Source organism: Salmo salar, chromosome ssa06, assembly GCF_905237065.1.
Source record: "Salmo salar chromosome ssa06, Ssal_v3.1, whole genome shotgun sequence".
NCBI classification, from domain to species: domain Eukaryota; kingdom Metazoa; phylum Chordata; class Actinopteri; order Salmoniformes; family Salmonidae; genus Salmo; species Salmo salar.
In genome coordinates this window covers 35,483,782-35,500,916 of record NC_059447.1, presented here as the reverse complement: position 1 = coordinate 35,500,916, position 17,135 = coordinate 35,483,782, and the positions used below count along the sequence as shown (strand labels likewise).

The window sequence follows — 17,135 nt, the reverse complement described above, 5'->3', positions numbered from 1 at the left end:
CTTGAAATCACATGACAGCTTGTATACTGTGACCTGATTTGCAATAGTGAGTAAATAACTAACTAAACTAAATCAGTGAACATGAATCTCAGTTAAGAGCTTAAAAACACGTTTAATTTGGATGTCAAACAGAATAATTTAAACAAGAATTTCAGACATACTGTATTGTGTTAGGGCTGCGTCAATTCAATCTGGTATCAGAACAGAATTTAACACTAGGCTACTGAATATATTTTCAGCTGTTTATTAATAGAATTAGTCAAGCAGAATAAATGGTAAAAAAACATTCCACAAATAAGAAATTTCAGAGAAATTTAGGATTACCCCTTTTGACACCCACTAGGGTGTCACTCACTAAAATACAATACAAACACTTTTATTAATAGGCAATAACGATAACAAAAAACCTTCAGTCCTCCAGCTACACCTAACTTGTACTAGGTTGACTACCAGCCACCCAGGAACTTCAAACCTTCACATAAGGAAAGACAAATAGTACACAGGATAAATTCAGAACATTATTATTCAAAAAACGTATAAAAAGAAGACCTTCTTGCGGCAGTGGCTACACCTAACATGTGTGGGACAGACACTTTGTCCCAGTACTTTAAACCTTCACATCCACCTGCCACTACATTCAATACATATGAGAACATTTTGGATAAGCTTTATTCAACCACTTCCTCAACAGCAAACCAAGGATCATCCTCAGACAGACCCTTCTTTTGCCCAGAGCTGGATTCAGTGTCCTCCAGGGTCACTTCCATCAAAAGCATCATTCCGGTTGCCCTGACAACATCTGTAAGAGACTTTCTTAAGCAATGGATTATACAGGCAGCACAACACATCAATAATGGGAACACAAGCACTAGGGTCAGAAATCCAGTAACCACCATAGATGTGTACTTGCCAAAAAAGGTATTCAGCCAATTCCACTCGTCTACCCCCACTACACCCTTCATTTCAGCAGATAGCTTGTCAAGTCCCAATAGGGCTTTGGTAATGCTGCCATCAGGGCTGGTGTTATTAGGGATAAAAGTACAGCATTGTTCACCAAACATTTTATACACCCCCTATTATTAGCCAATATCATATCCAACTCCAATCTATTTCGTCTAGCGGTTCTAGTGGTAGCCTCTAGTTGCTCAGCCATACCTGTCAGTGCAGTACAAGTATAGTTAACAAATCTCTGTTGGTTATAATATATCCTTCTATATTAACACACACACACACATCAGTAGAGAACTCAACCCAGCTTTAGGCGGCTGTATTCTTCCACAGTACACATACATTCCTTATCAACCTTGCCACCTGTCTTCTAATCTCCTGCCCACTAAGCCGTTCCCAGGCCGTAGTTTCGCTCCCTAACTTAAGGAGGCTTCTTCTCCTGTTCCTTTCCCAAGGTCGTCTTATCAACTCTGCCCTGCTCATTCTGGTAACAGTGTCTTACTCACACAGTATTGGAATATAGTTTTTAACCCATTATTATAGCCTTATTTTGAATACATTTCAACAGGTGATAAGGTTTCTGAGTGAAATCATTTAGTCAAACCTTTCATTACATCCACCCGATTGGCTAAATATTTCACATACATTATAACACCTATTTTTATTGGATTCAGAAATTTCACACAAAATCTAACTAATTCAGGAACTCTTAAGATGGTCTCATCTAACATGGGCTCCTCATAATTGAATGAATCCTCCACCAGGCTCGGCGGTAGGTATTTGTCGTCCCACTGGTCTGAACTTGGACTCGGTCCGTATCTCACCATCTGCTCCGTTATCGATCTCTCCAGAACCCTGAGACCTCTCGCACAAAAATGAGACCTCTCGCACAAGGGACCTAACAACAACCACACAACACAAACACACTCATACAGGTGAAAGCAGCCCACACCACAATGATTACAACATTTTTCCATTTTCCAAAGGTACTATTGAACCACCCCGTGAGTGCAGTGTCCACCCCGGAGTTTTCTGCTAACTCTTGAGCTAAATTGTTTAGACCGGCCTTGGTCACTGATCCACCTGGAGCTGTGTTATCAGGAATGTATGTACAGCAATGAACCCAATCATTCTACCTACACCGCCCTCTTCTGCCAATAACATATCGAGAGTCAATCTATTTTACCAGGTCATGAGGGAGTTGGCAGATAATTGGTCAGAGAACCTCTTTACTGCATCCCCGGTTTCATTCATGAATCTCTGTTGATTATAAAATATGTCATTAATCCAAGCCACATTTTTATTTATTGTCAACTACCAAAATAATCTAGTGTTAAAGCCTTCACATATTTCATTCATAGCTTTGTATTCATCTGGAACTTCCCTGAGGATGCCAATAGCATCCATCTAGACAAAGCTACTCCCATCCTGGTCAAAACTCCTTGTTTGGATTTTTCGTTATTTAGCCCTCCGAAAAGGCTCACCAGGAAGCACACAATGTCATGACTCGTGTTTTGTCCTTAACCTGTTAGGGCTAGGGGGCAGTATTGACACGCCCGGATAAAAAACGTACCCGATTTAATCTGGTTACTACTCCTGCCCAGTAACTAGAATATGCATATAATTATTAGCTTTGGATAGAAAACACTCCAAAGGTTCTAAAACTGTTTGAATGGTGTCTGTGAGTATAACAGAACTCATTTGGCAGGCCAAAACCTGAGAAGATTCCATGCAGGAAGTGGCCTGTCTGACAATTTCTTGCCCTTCTTGATTATCTCTATCCATTACAGAGGATCTCTGCTGTTACGTGACACTTCCTACGGCTCCCATGGGCTCTCAGAATCGTGGCTTTGCAGGCTCTGGTTGAAAAAAAGTAGCGCGTTTGGGTAGTGGCTGGTTACAGTACTGTGAGACTCAGGCTCGTGCCCGCGTCGACAGAATGCTTTGTTTTCTTTCGTCTGTTTACCTAAACGCAGATTCCCGGTCGGAATATTATCGCTTTTTTATGAGAAAAATGGCATAAAAATTGATTTTAAACAGCGGTTGACATGCTTTGAAGTACGGTAATGGAATATTTAGATAACTTTTGTCACGAATTGCGCCATGCTCGTGACCCTTATTTACACTTCGGATAGTGTCTTGAACGCACGACCAAAACGCCGCTATTTGGATATAACGATGGATTATTTTGGACCAAACCAACATTTGTTAATGAAGTAGCAGTCCTGGGAGTGCATTCTGACAAAGACAACAAGTGAATCAAACTTTTGTAATAGTAAATCGGAGTTTGGTCAGGGCTAAACTTGGTCGGTGTCTAAATGGCTAGCCGTGATGGCTGGGCTATCTACTGAGAATATTGCAAAATGTGCTTTCACCGAAAAGCTATTAAAATCGGACATATCGAGTGCATAGAGGAGTTCTGTATCTATAATTCTTAAAATAATTGTTATGTTTTTGTGAACGTTTATCGTGAGTAATTTAGTAAATTCACCAGATGTTTGCGGGGGGTATGCTAGTTCTGAACGTCACATGCTAATGTAAAAAAGCTGGTTTTTGATATAAATATGAACTTGATTGAACAAAACATGCATGCATTGTATAACATAATGTCCTAGGGTTGTCATCTGATGAAGATCATCAAAGGTTAGTGCTGCATTTAGCTGTGGTTTTGTTTTTTTGTGACATTATATGCTAGCTTGAAAAATGGGTGTCTGATTATTTCTGGCTGGGTACTCTGCTGACATAATCTAATGTTTTGCTTTCGCTGTAAAGCCTTTTTGAAATCAGACAGTGTGGTTAGATTAACGAGAGTCTTTAAAATGCTGTAAAATAGTCATATGTTTGAAAAATTGAAGTTTTCGGATTTTAGGAGTTTGTATTTCGCGCCACGCCCATCATTGGATATCGGAGCAGGTGTTCCGCTAGCGGAACGTCTAGATGTAAGAGGTTGAGCTCTTTTAAGGAGCTTGACAGCTGCCTCTGCTGCTCCATTCCAGTGTGGCGAGTCTGCAGGATGAAAGTCCCATTGCCACTCTGTGCTATTTCTGGCAGCCTTGTCTTCAACGGATGCCTTCTGCAAACAGGCCAGGTGACTGTGTAGCTCTCTCAGAGCAGGCCTGGCTCCCAAGAAGTTTGTGCCTCCGTCTGACCATAGCTTTATTGGATGCCCCCTCAGAGCAGTGAACCGGGAGTAGGCCTGAAGAAAGTTCTCAGAAGACTGGTCGTCGATGAGATCAGCATGGACGGCTCTGGAAGTCATGCAGCAATACACGACTCCCCAGACCTTTTTCTTGGTTCTTTTCTTAACAGCGTCCCTCACTTCAAAGGGTCCAAAGAGGTCTGTAGTATACTCGAATGGGTTCGCTCTACTGGTACGTTCCTGTGGAAGAGCGCTCATCACTTGCTGGCACAGCCGGGCTCTTTGCTTCTTGCAAGTGATGCACCTGTTGACCACCTTCTTCACTGTCCTCCGACCTTGCACGACCCAGGCCTTTCTTTTAGTGTGCAGCAGTGTGGCAGCCACCCCTTCATGATTCGCTTCGTGAGCTTCCCTCGCAAGCAAGGCCCCCAGCCACGACCGGAACGGGATTAAAGGTACAGCGGTTCCGTCTTCATTCCAAGACTGGACTCTACCACCACAAAGTAAGAGTCCATTGTTGTTATCTTTCATCACAACAAGGCTGTTTAAGGTCGTATCCTGAAAGTTCACGCCGTCTTGGGCTGCAAGGGCTAGGTCTTGGAAAGTTGCTGTTCTCTCTCCCACAGACAGCCTGGGCCCCCTCACCTCGAAGTTTGCTGAGCTCGAGGCTTGGTAGCTTGTCCTCAGCCAGGATTCTGCCGCTCTTCGAACCCAGGCGATTGTTCCACACAATTTAGACAAGCTACTGAATCGTTCGGGCCCGACAAGGCGCACTAGAGCTACACCCCAGGGCTTCCTCCTTGGCCTCTCTACTGCTGGAGTTGGACCTTGGTCTTTCATCTGCGGTCGCGGTGCAGAGTCTTGCAAGTCTGCCCCAACATCAGTATTGCTGCGGCCTGAGAATGTTTCTGCCTGGTGACTACAGCTGAGAACGCTCTTCTCTGCAACCTTTTAACGTCATCAGCCACGCTGGTCACTATCGCACTCGCCGTCTTCACAGGCCACTCAGCCTCAGGCCAACTCAGGAACTCTGGGCCTTGTTGCCACTCTGACCCTTCATCGAGTTCCTCAGGAGTTGCTCCCCTTGTGACAATGTCTGCTATGTTCAGGTTGCCCTCAATCCACCTCCACTGGTCCAGCCTTCTGGATCTCTCCGATGCGGTTAGCAAAGAAAGTTTGGTAGCCATAGCTATCCTTGTGAATTGCTCCCAGGATTGTTTGGCTATCCACGAAGTGGACCCAGCGTGCGACCTTGATGTGACAGTGCTTTACAAGGTATTTTCTCAGGCGGATCGAAAAGACAGCACCACATACCTCTGCCTTAATCACGTCTCCTTTCTGGTTGAGAGGGGTAAGCTCTGCTTTTGACTCAACCAGCCTCACTACGACCCCATTCTGCATCTCCCAACGGAGATAGAGCACCACGCCGTAGGAAGCCTCACTCCCATCTGAAAACGTGACTCCCATTGGATGGCCTATGGCTCCAGTTGGTGTGAGGCTTCTTTCGAACGTGATCTGGGCAAGTCTCACATTCTTCGAGGAGTCTTATGGAAGCCTCCCGTAGTTTTGGTGAGTGGGTCATCCCAAGTGTCCTTAACTGGACTGCTTATACTCGCTTCTTGGTAAGCTTCTCTCACAAGCATAACCCCTTTCTGCTTTGCGGGTGTGGCAAGACCAATGGGGTCATAGAATCCAGTGATCTGGCTTAGCAGCATCCGACGGGTCAATGGGTTTGGAGTTTTACCTCTGACTTCCTCTTCGCGCAAATTGACTCCTGTTCTCATCTTTCCTCTCTTCTTTGAGAAATTTACAGAGGTCATCACACAAAGTTTGTCGGTCTCTGGTTCATAGCCGACTCCAAGTGCTTTGCTCTCTTCGTCCCGCATCTGGTTGGGTAACACCAGCGTTTTGGGCACACTCACAGTTGTCTTACTGATACTGGCATCATTTGTGGTTGCGGACCTCCCACTTTGGCCTGATAAGACCCATGGCTTAAGGGAGAAGCCTCCAGCCTTTAAGATCTTTTCCACTCCTTTGGTGATTTTCTCCAGTATCTGCAAGTCATTGTGGGACGTCAAGATGTCATCCACATAACTATCTTCTACCACAACTCTGCGCTCCTCAACCATGGCTGCAAACTGGGGCAGGTTGGCTGTTTCTCTCATTGCCACCTGGGCAATACAACCAGCAGGTTTATCGCCAATGTTGACCCTGACGACAGCAAAGACTTCGATCACCTCCTCAGGATTGTCTCTCCAGAGGAAACCATGGAGGTGTACTTCTTTGTTTTCTAGCCAGACAGAGTTGTAAATTTTTTTTCACATCGCCCAGGGCGGCGTACAACCCAGTCCTGAATCTCAGAAGCACGCCCCTTATCTGATTTAGGACATGAGGACCCTTGTACAGTAGGTCATTTAAACTTATTCCCATGAATTCTTGGCTACTGTTCCAGACAATTCTTACAGGGGTAGTGGTTGAGTGAGGATTAGGAGCAACTAAATGACTGATATACCACTTAGGTCCCTTCCCGCTATCGATTTCCTCCTGGGTGCCTTTAACGGCAGCCCCTCTTGAGACCATATCATGGATTTGCTCTCTGTACGCAGCCTTCCATTCCGGCTCCCTCTCCAGTCGTTTCTCAGTGTTTAAAAAGGTCGCTTCTACTGCACGTCGATAGTCAGGCAGCGTTGTGGGGTCTCCTTTCCACGGGTAAGCTGCGTTCCAGTGAGGGGATTCGCTGTGCTTGTCAGCTTGCACGTAGGTGAGACATTCCTTTATGTTCTCAATCTTTTTCCTCTCCTAGGGTCATTTCCTTGCCTCCAGGGGGGCACCTACCGCATCTGCAGCCACCACACTGAGGATCACAGGCGGTGCTAATACTGTCCCACTTGAACCATTCAAAAACTTCTTTGTTGGTAGTTGCAGTGTTTCGGAGGATTGCGTCTTCTTCCACCGAAACTCCACTGGGTCCTCCCGTCTTCACGAGAATCTCTTTGTACGCCCTTGAAGCTGTTCTCATTGACCTAGCGAAATGTGTTTCAGACCTGTGCACTGCTAGGTCTATCACTTCAAAGAGGTCACCAACAGTCTTCCCAAGGGGACCATCCCAGAGGACGAGGTCTCAACTACTCTGACTGGCTGTGGGACCAGGCGACCCTCCCTGTGGCTAATCAACAGGTCGATCTTTTCGGGCCGGACCAAGTCCTTGAGTTGAACATTTGGAAAGAACTTCTGCAGTTGCTGTGGCGTGACAGCTTGGTTCACCTTTGCAACATCTTCCAAGCCGTAACAGAGGAGTTTGTGCTCTGCTATTGTACCTCTGGGAGTTTTTACTCTCAGCCTCAGGGTATACTTCATGGTAGTAATGGTTTTCTCCATCCCTCCAACACCTTGGACAATCAACTTAATGTTCTCACCATTTAGCTTGAGACGCTCTGCTGCTTTATTTGAGATATAATTAGTATCTGAAGCGAGATCAATCAACGTACCGACCAGCTGGCCAGAGTTTGTCATCACATCCAACAGCATCATTATGACAGGGCACTCTTTTGGCTCACAACCAATGCTAGCACACACTTCTGTCGTGATCTTATTTGAAAAGGCTTCTTTGAACTCTGCTTGCAGCTCTGGAGAAAGTTTGGCAAGGAGCTCCTCCTGTTTGTTGGTTAGTCCAAGCCCCCTTTCCCCCAATTTTGCATCGCTCTGCTCTCCGCTCTTTTCCTCTTTCTTCTTGATCTGTGACTTTGGACAGAGCAAGTAATTGTGGTCTGAAGAGCCCTCTTTCTGACAGTCATCCTTTGAGCATAGATACTTTTGTGTGCAGCCGCCATCGTCACCATGAAGGCGCAAGCACTTAACCTCTCTAGGGCCGGCAGGACGAAATCGTCCCACCTACGTAACAGCCAGTGGAATCCTGTGGCGCGTTATTCAAATACCTTAGAAATGCTATTACTTCAATTTCTCAAACATATGACTATTTTACACCATTTTAAAGACAAGACTCTCGTTAATCTAACCACACTGTCCGATTTCAAAAAGGCTTTACAACGAAAGCAAAACATTAGATTATGTCAGCAGAGTACCCAGCCAGAAATAATCACACACCCATTTTTCAAGCTAGCATATGTCACAAAAACCCAGAAGACAGCTAAATGCAGCACTAACCTTTGATCTTCATCAGATGACACACCTAGGACATTATGTTATACAATACATGCATGTTTTGTTCAATCAAGTTCATATTTATATCAAAAACCAGCTTTTTACATTAGCATGTGACGTTCAGAACTAGCAAACTTCCGGTGAATTTACTAAATTACTCACAATAAACGTTCACAAAAAGCATAACATTATTTTAAGAATTATAGATACAGAACTCCTCTATGCACTCGATATGTCCGATTTTAAAATAGCTTTTCGGTGAAAGCACATTTTGCAATATTCTGAGTAGATAGCCCGCCATCACAGAGCTAGCTATTTAGACACCCAGCAAGTTTAGCACTCACTAAAGTCAGATTTACTATAAGAAAAATGTTATTACCTTTGGTGTTCTTCGTCAGAATGCACTCCCAGGACTTCTACTTCAATAACGAATGTTGGTTTGGTTCAAAATAATCCATAGTTATATCCAAATAGCGGCGTTTTGTTCGTGCGTTCAAGACACTATCCGAAAGGGTAAATAAGGGTTACGAGCATGGCGCACTTCGTGACAAAAAAATTCGAAATATTCCATTACCGTACTTCGAAGCATGTCAACCGCTGTGTAAAATCCATTTTTATGCCATTATTCTCGTAAAATAGCGATAATATTCCGACCGGGAATCTGCGTTTTAGGTAAACAGACGAAAGAAAATAAAGCACGGGGTCGTCTCGTGCACGCGCCTAAGCCCATAGTACTCTGATCGGCCACTTGCCAAAAGCGATAATGTGTTTCAGCCAGAGGCTGCCTCGATATTGTTCAGCTTTTTCCCGGGCTCTGGGAGCCTATGGGAGCCGTAGGAAGTGTCACGTTAGAGCAAAGATCCTCAGTCTTCAATAAAAAGAGCCCAGATGAACAACAACTTGTCAGACAGGCCACTTCCCATATAGAATCCTCTCAGGTTTTTGCCTGCCATATGAGTTCTGTTATACTCACAGACACCATTCAAACAGTTTTAGAAACTTTAGGGTGTTTTCTATCCAAAGCCAATAATTATATGCATATTCTAGTTACTGGGCAGGAGTAGTAACCAGATTAAATCGGGTACGTTTTTTATCCGGGCGTGTCAATACTGCCCCCTAGCCCTAACAGGTTAAAGCATGCTCCTGCTCGCCTAAGCTGAGCCTTCTTGCCTGTCAGATTGAGCTTCTTGAAGACCTTGCAGGCGAACAGCCTACCTCCGTGCTCGTTGTCTCCACATGTGCGTCGTTGGCGGATCCACAGCTGGACAATACGAGGTCCCTCTTGACTTTTTCATCTAGGCTTCACAAGAGATGGAATTTTCTCACATTTTCCAATCCATGAGGGTTTCCCAGACGTTGCAAGTCCTCCCATTCAGCTTTCCGGCGGTAGTAATCCCTCATATTACCAGCAAGCGTGCACGTTCTAGGCTGATCTGGGGCCTGTAGTAAGTCCCAACTGGCTCCTCCTGCTCCACAATTTTCACTTTTCCCAGTTTCTCTTCGTCGGATTGAGAACCGCCTTTCCATGCCCACTCATCCCACAGTTTTTCACACCTTTTCTTCAACTTCCGGATCTGGTCCTTTGACTCTGCCTTGGACCGAGGGATCAAATCTTTCCACTCATCCAATCCTCGTTCAAAGTTGTTGACCTCCCGTTCCAGGTTCCTATGAATCAATTCACATTCCCTCCTGGTCATATGGTGGTGATCGGTGTCCTCGGCCTGGTCCATGGCTGATCCAGCCTCTTCAGTGAGGGTGGTAATTTCCGCCTCAGCGAACCTTGTCCAGAAGCTGATCAGGATGATTTGTTCAGTTTCATCAAACTTACAGTCACATTCTGCTGTTTTTCCGTCAATGTTCTCCGCCTTATTTTTGGCTTCATCATCGTCCACTTCTCTCAGGACCGTGGCATACTCAAACCCTGCATCTCTGACTCTGGAGTGATCCACTTTAAAGTTCCTCCACTCACTTCTCATTTCACTTTCCCCCAGTGCACTAGCTCTGGAGGTGAGGTAATTTGCTCTTCTAGTGAACGCAGTCTGGGCTGCTGACCGCTTATGTTTTAGCCTCTCCAGCTCCTCCTCTGATGCTGCCATCTTGCAAAGTTTTCTAGCGTCTAACTCAAGCTCAAGTGTTTTCTTCCAACTGGGTTTTAAGTAGTCCTTTAACTGTAGACTATATCCTCTTCTTGGCTTTCACTCATTAATGATTTGCCTAGTAAGTCAACAGATGAGCAGACAGCGTTATGGGTGGACTGTTTGCTTATCAGAAGTTAGTCTCGTGACGAATGTTCTAGCCCTTGCATTATCCATGTAAAGGAGAACCGTGGTTTATGACTGTTCGGATTTTTCGTTATTTAGCCCTTCGAAAAGGCTCACCAGGAAGCACACAATGTCATGACTCGTGTTTTGTCCTTCATTTTATTTTAAATCAAATGACCACAGGTCATAAACCTGAAATACAACAAATAAATAATGACAATATATTATTAAGATATAATATATTATTCAAGTAATATAATAATGGAAAATCAAATAAGCCTGCAACACCATCAAAGATGTGGCAAATCTGGCTTAAAACAGCACCGACTACATCACTCAGAATGCCCAGCGCCAGAGGAGCATGCGCACAGTGACTCTGCCGTCACAGGTTGTTATGGACGCTGTCACAGGACACAGAACCCATGCCACCACATGCCTCGTCCAAAGGATTTACACATGCACAAACGCAACATAATGCGGCACTCCACCATGGATCACCGAACCAAACCACCCCTATCACCACCGCCACCAGAAACCAGCAGAGTGCTCTGAACAATCAGCACAATGCAAATGGCTGATAATAATAGCCTAATGCTATATAGCATCTGGGTCGCTGAGCTACCGCACCCAGCGAGCTACAAGTTACTCCCGGCCAACTAACACCAACACAGTGAGGTAAACGTTCAGTGCACAAACATATAAGTGACTTAAACATTAATGCTAGACTGAGTAGTTTGCAGTTACATACCAACGGGCTGTGTGCTCCTGATGATTGTCTGCGGTCAAGTGATTACCAGGTGCTGTAATTTAAGTCTCTAGTGAAGCTGCGCATGCGCACATAACGTAACATATCTGAGCATCTAAGAAACTTAAAGAAATCACTCGTTCCCCATTTAATTGAACACATCAGACCCATTTGCTTCTCTTATATATATATATATTTGTTTTTTCCTGAGTGAGCTAGAAGTCTCAACACTCCTCCTGTGCCTACTTTAGCCTCCTATAACTGGCCTCTGATGACTAATTCGAACTAGTTGGACCTATAACCCCAGGGCGCAAGTTCCTAACCACCCTTTGTGGTAATTTCTGTCGTATGCGTCCTTTGCTGGTACTAGCCCACCCTTCATCAGTTATAGGTGCTGTGAGGTTAAAACATTTCTATTCATCTTTCAAACCTAAGTCAGTCACATTAACGATTACTTGCAGCCATTAAAATCATCTAAGTTCTCGGTGCCATTCTTGTATCTATAACACTGGTACTCATCAGGAGTTAAGGTGAACCGAGGTGGGTTGGCTTAGTACTTCAATCTGGCCAACCCCAATTCCTGTACAGTTGTCTGCTTCCCCAGGAAATTGTTTAATGTTTACCTTAAACCTACATCCTGATCTTTTTTGATTCCTCATTCTGTACGTCACTCATCAGTGTATTATATACTTTTCATTCTTATAAATGACAATGGTGTCGTATGATTAGAACCGGAAGGTGGTGGATCTGAATGTATCAGAAAGATTAGACTATGATGCAGCTCAGAGTCTCTACTCTTCCAAAAAACCGCCAACCCTCTCCTGCCCTTAGTCGATCTGCTAGGTACCACCCCATACTCACACCTCTAGGAGCACACACAGTGATGAACGGTCAGGATAGGGAATCTTCGTTAACCTGTTAGGGCTAGGGGGCAGCATTTGCAATTCTGGACAAAAAAAATGTACCCGATTTAATCTGGTTACTAATCCTACCCAGTAACTAGAATATGCATATACTTATTATATATGGATAGAAAACACTCTAAAGTTTCTAAAACTGTTTGAATGGTGTCTGTGTATAACAGAACTCATTTGGCAGGCAAAACCCTGACATTTTCTGACAGGAAGTGGATACCTGATGTGTTGTATTGCCTTTAAACCTATCCCATTGAAAAACACAGGGGCTGAGGAATATTTTGGCACTTCCTATTGCTTCCACTAGATGTCACCAGCCTTTACAAAGTGTTTTGAGTCTTCTGGAGGGAGATCTGACCGAACAAGAGCCATGGAACGATGATGTCCCATTAGACACCTGGCGCGCGAGTTCATGTTGGGTACCCTCGTTCCAATACGTTATAAAAGAGTATGCATTCGTCCACCTTGAATATTATTCATGTTCTGGTTAAAAAAGGCCCTAATGATTTATGCTATACAACGTTTGACATGTTTGAACGAACGTAAATATATTTTTTTCCCCTCGTTCATGACGAGAAGTCCGGCTGGCTTAGATCATGTGCTAACAAGACGGAGATTTTTGGACATAAATGATGAGCTTTTTTGAACAAAACTACATTCGTTATGGACCTGTGATACCTGGAAGTGACATCTGATGAAGAGAATCAAAGGTAATGGATTATTTACATAGTATTTTAGATCTCCCCAACATGACGTCTAGTCTGTATCGCAACGCGTATTTTTCTGGGCGCAGTGCTCAGATTATTGCAAAGTGTGATTTCCCAGTAAGGTTATTTTTAAATCTGGCAAGTTGATTGCGTTCAAGAGATGTAAATCTATAATTCTTTAAATGACAATATAATATTTTACCAATGTTTTCTAATTTTAATTATTTAATTTGTGACGCTGACTTGACTGCCGGTTATTGGAGGGAAACGATTTCCTCAACATCAATGCCATAGTAAAACGCTGTTTTAGGATATAAATATGAACTTGATAGACAATGCATGCATTTTTAGTCCTAGGAGTGTCATCTGATGGAGATTGTAAAAGGTTAGTGCATCATTTTAGCTGGTTTTATGGTTTTGGTGACCCTGTCTTTGACTTGACAAAACATTACACACAACTCTTGTAAATGTACTGTCCTAACATACTCTAAATTTATGCTTTCGCCGTAAAACCTTTTTGAAATCGTAAAACGTGGTTAGATTAAGGAGATGTTTATCTTTCAAATGGTGTAACATAGTTGTATTTTAGAAAAATTTGAATTTTGACATTTATTTGGATTCAAATTTGCCGCTCTTGAAATGCACCTGCTGTTGATGGAGTGCACCACGGGTGGCACGCTAGCGTCCCACCTAGCCCATAGAGGTTAAGGAGGTAACCCCCGGACCCTGTTGGTACTCGGTTCTTCTCCTAACTCTGTGTGATCAGCAGTGCTCATATGTGTACATACCTTCTTGCAGTGGATAACGTGGACCCAAGTGACTCTCTCAGCTTTTCTTATGGCAAAGGCAATGGTTTAACAGAACCTGGTATGGGCCTTCCCAACGGGGCTGCTTCCCGTCTTTTCTCCTCAGGGACTGGATCCACACCCAGTCTCCTGGTTGGATTGAGTGAATCACCTTCTCCTGTAATTCACCTGTTGGACACATTCTTGGACATACGGGTTTGGTTAACAGTCTTCTCATGTGTTCTGTTAGTATTACTTCAACTTCTATGTCTACCTGTTCTGGTATCTCTAACTCTGGCATTCTATAGGCTCTACCTGATTAGCTAAAATGTCATCCATCCTTTAAAGAGATAGATCCTAGTAAACCAACTCTAGGGATAATATCTTGACCTAATATTCTAGCTACCATAATCATGTCCACCAAGTATGTTGGGAACGCTTCTACCCATTTGCTATACTTATTGTTAAACACCCCTTCTTCCCCTCAATTCGGAATAGTTCACTAAGTCCATTTCCAAATGTTGGAATGGATATTCTACGATTTTTTTTGTTTTGTTTAAGTAATTATCCTAACCTGTTCTATCGCCTGCTCTACCATACTCCCCCTATTTATACATGGCTCAAGCCATGTATCAATATTGCTGCATATCTAAACAAATTATCCTTATGTCAGCTCTTCTCTTGTAGGATTGCCCCCTTTCATTTTCCACATGTCCAATTCTCCCTGGGGCATTCATCCTTAGTTACCCTGTAACAATTCTCTGTCAAGTGTCTTATTTAAGATTTTATGGTTTTAAATGCCTATGTGCTTGTCTGTGTAAATAGTCATATCTCTTCTTAGCGAATTTACCAAACAAACTTAAAATCAAAACTAAAATACATGCCAAATGGAGCCCGAGCCCAGGTGTGTCCCATTTCGCTGACGAACCCCTCCCGGCTCCGCCCACCGACATCCTATTAAGGAAAACAAGAGCAAAGAGAGAGAATTCGGCAGACAGAGTGGGAGGGTCGTCACTCCTTCCCCCTCCCCCATAAATCCGGGGACCAACAAAGACCCCGGAACACCATATCAGTCACACAACAAATTGATCCAGCCTTGGCGTCCACTTGCCCCAACCAACCTCGTCCTCCCCAGACCTCAGCAACCTTTGCGAACAGGAAGCAACCTTTAAGAGGAAAGAAAACGAGACCAGAAGGGAACAGACAGGAGCGACAGAACGACAATACCAGACAAAATAACAGTGGTCAGTCACGTGGACATTCAGGAACAGGGCGCACGAGAGGGCGGGTCAACAATGACATTATCAGTCCCCCGGATGTGCCGCACATCGAGATGGAATGCTTGTAAAAATAATCACCATCTCATTATCCTCTGATTAGGACACATCATGGACCTCAAAGGTGAGAGGGTTATCTACTCCCGACCCGACATAGACCTCAAAGTGTTGTAGCGCCCATATGAGTGCTAGCGCTTCTTTTTACATGACTGAGTAGTTCAACTGATAATGGTTAAACTTTCTGGAAAATAAACTAACAGGCCTCTCAACCCCAGACATCTGCTTGCAGCAAAACTGCACCTGCCCCCACATGACTAGCATCCACCTGCAAGGTAAATGACAAATCCACGCGAGGAGCAACGGGTAAGACAACAGCTTATCAGCTAAGTCAACAACAGGTAAAATGGCGATGAATGGGCAGAGAGGGTCGGTTAACTACACACAGAGCCTGAGTTCAGGGCTAGGGCCGACAGGTAAACAAAGTGGAGTACCGTGATAAATGAACAGTCCAGCAGGCATCAGCTATGTAGCCAAGTGATCATAGGGTCCAGTGTACAGCAATAGATGAAACAGGGAAGCAGCTAGATAGTCGTTACTACTCTAGCATGCGGGAGACACGGCCAAAAATGATGCAGAAAGATTAATCCATGTTTTTGTTACTTCTATGTTGGACTACTGCAATGCTCTACTTTCTGGCTACCCGGATAAAGCACTAAACAAACTTCAGTTAGTGCTAAATACGGCTGCTAGAATCCTGACTAGAACCAAAAAAATGTATCATATTACTCCAGTGCTAGCCTCCCTACATTAGCTTCCTGTTAAGGCAAGGGCTGATTTCAAGGTTTTACTGCTAAACTACAAAGCATTACATGGGCTTGCTCCTACCCATCTTTCTGATTTGGTCCTGCCGTACATACCTACACGTACGCTACGGTCACAAGACGCAGGCCTCCTAATTGTCCCTAGAATTCCTAAGCAAACAGCTGGAGGCAGGGCCTTCTCCTATAGAGCTCCATTTTTATGGAATGGTCTGCCTACCCATGTGAGAGACGCCGACTCGGTCTCAACCTTTAAGTCTTTACTGAAGACTCATCTCTTCAGTAGGTCCTATGATTGAGTGTAGTCTGGCCCAGGAGTGAAGGTGAACGGAAAGGCTCTGGAGCAACAAACCGCCCTTGCTGTCTCTGCCTGGCCGGTTCCCCTCTCTCCACTGGGATTCTCTGCCTCTAACCCTATTACAGGGGCTGAGTCACTCGCTTATTGGTGTTCTTCCATGCCGTCCCTAGGAGGGGTGCTTCATTTGAGTGGGTTGAGTCACTAACCTGGTCTTCCTGTCTGGGTTGGCGCCCCCCCCTTGGGTTGTGCCGTGGCGGAGATCTTTGTGGGCTATACTCGGCCTTGTCTCAGGATGGTAAGTTGGTGGTTGAAGATATCCCTCTAGTGGTGTGGAGGCTGTGCTTTGGCAAAGTGGGTGGGGTTATATCCTGCCTGTTTGGCCCTGTCCGGGGGCATCATCGGATGGGGCCACAGTGTCTCCTGACCCCTCCTGTCTCAGCCTCCAGTATTTATGCTGCAGTAGTTTTGTGTCGGGGGGCTAGGGTCAGTTTGTTGTATCTGGAGTATTTCTCCAGTCTTATCCGGTGTCCTGTGTGAATTTAAGTATGCTCTCTCTAATTCTCTCTCGGAGGACCTGAGCCCTAGGACCATGCCTCAGGACTACCTGGCATGATGACTCCTTGCTGTCCCCAGACCACCTGGCAACGCTGCTGCTCCAGTTTCAACTGTTCTGCCTGCGGCTATGGAACAATGACCTGTTCACCAGACGTGCTACCTGTCCCAGACCTACTGGTTTCAACTCTCTAGAGACAGCAGGAGCGGTAGAGATACTCTCAATGATCGGCTATGAAAAGCCAACTGACATTTACTCTTGAGGTGCTGACTTGTTGCACCCTCGACAACTACTGTGATTATTATTATTTGACCATGCTGGTCATTTATGAACATTTGAACATCTTGCCCATGTTCTGTTATAATCTCCACCCGGCACAGCCAGAAGAGGACTGGCCACCCCTCGTAGCCTGGTTCCTCTCTAGGTTTCTTCCTAGGTTTTGGCCTTTCTAGGGAGTTTTTCATAGCCACCGTGCTTCTACACCTGCATTGCTTGCTGTTTGGGGGTTTAGACTGGGTTTCTGTACAGC

The 17,135-nt window shown here is 44.6% G+C and overlaps 1 long non-coding RNA gene across 1 annotated transcript; it reads right to left on the bottom strand.

Moving 5' to 3' along the window:
• Window positions 1-92: 92 nt before the first annotated feature.
• On the bottom strand, window positions 93-13,716 carry LOC123743437 (uncharacterized). Its single transcript, XR_006770224.1, has 2 exons — window positions 13,664-13,716; window positions 93-1,846 (listed from the first exon to the last, which is right to left on the bottom strand). It is a non-coding gene; the product is annotated as an uncharacterized lncRNA (long non-coding RNA).
• Between the last annotated feature and the right edge of the window lie 3,419 nt (window positions 13,717-17,135).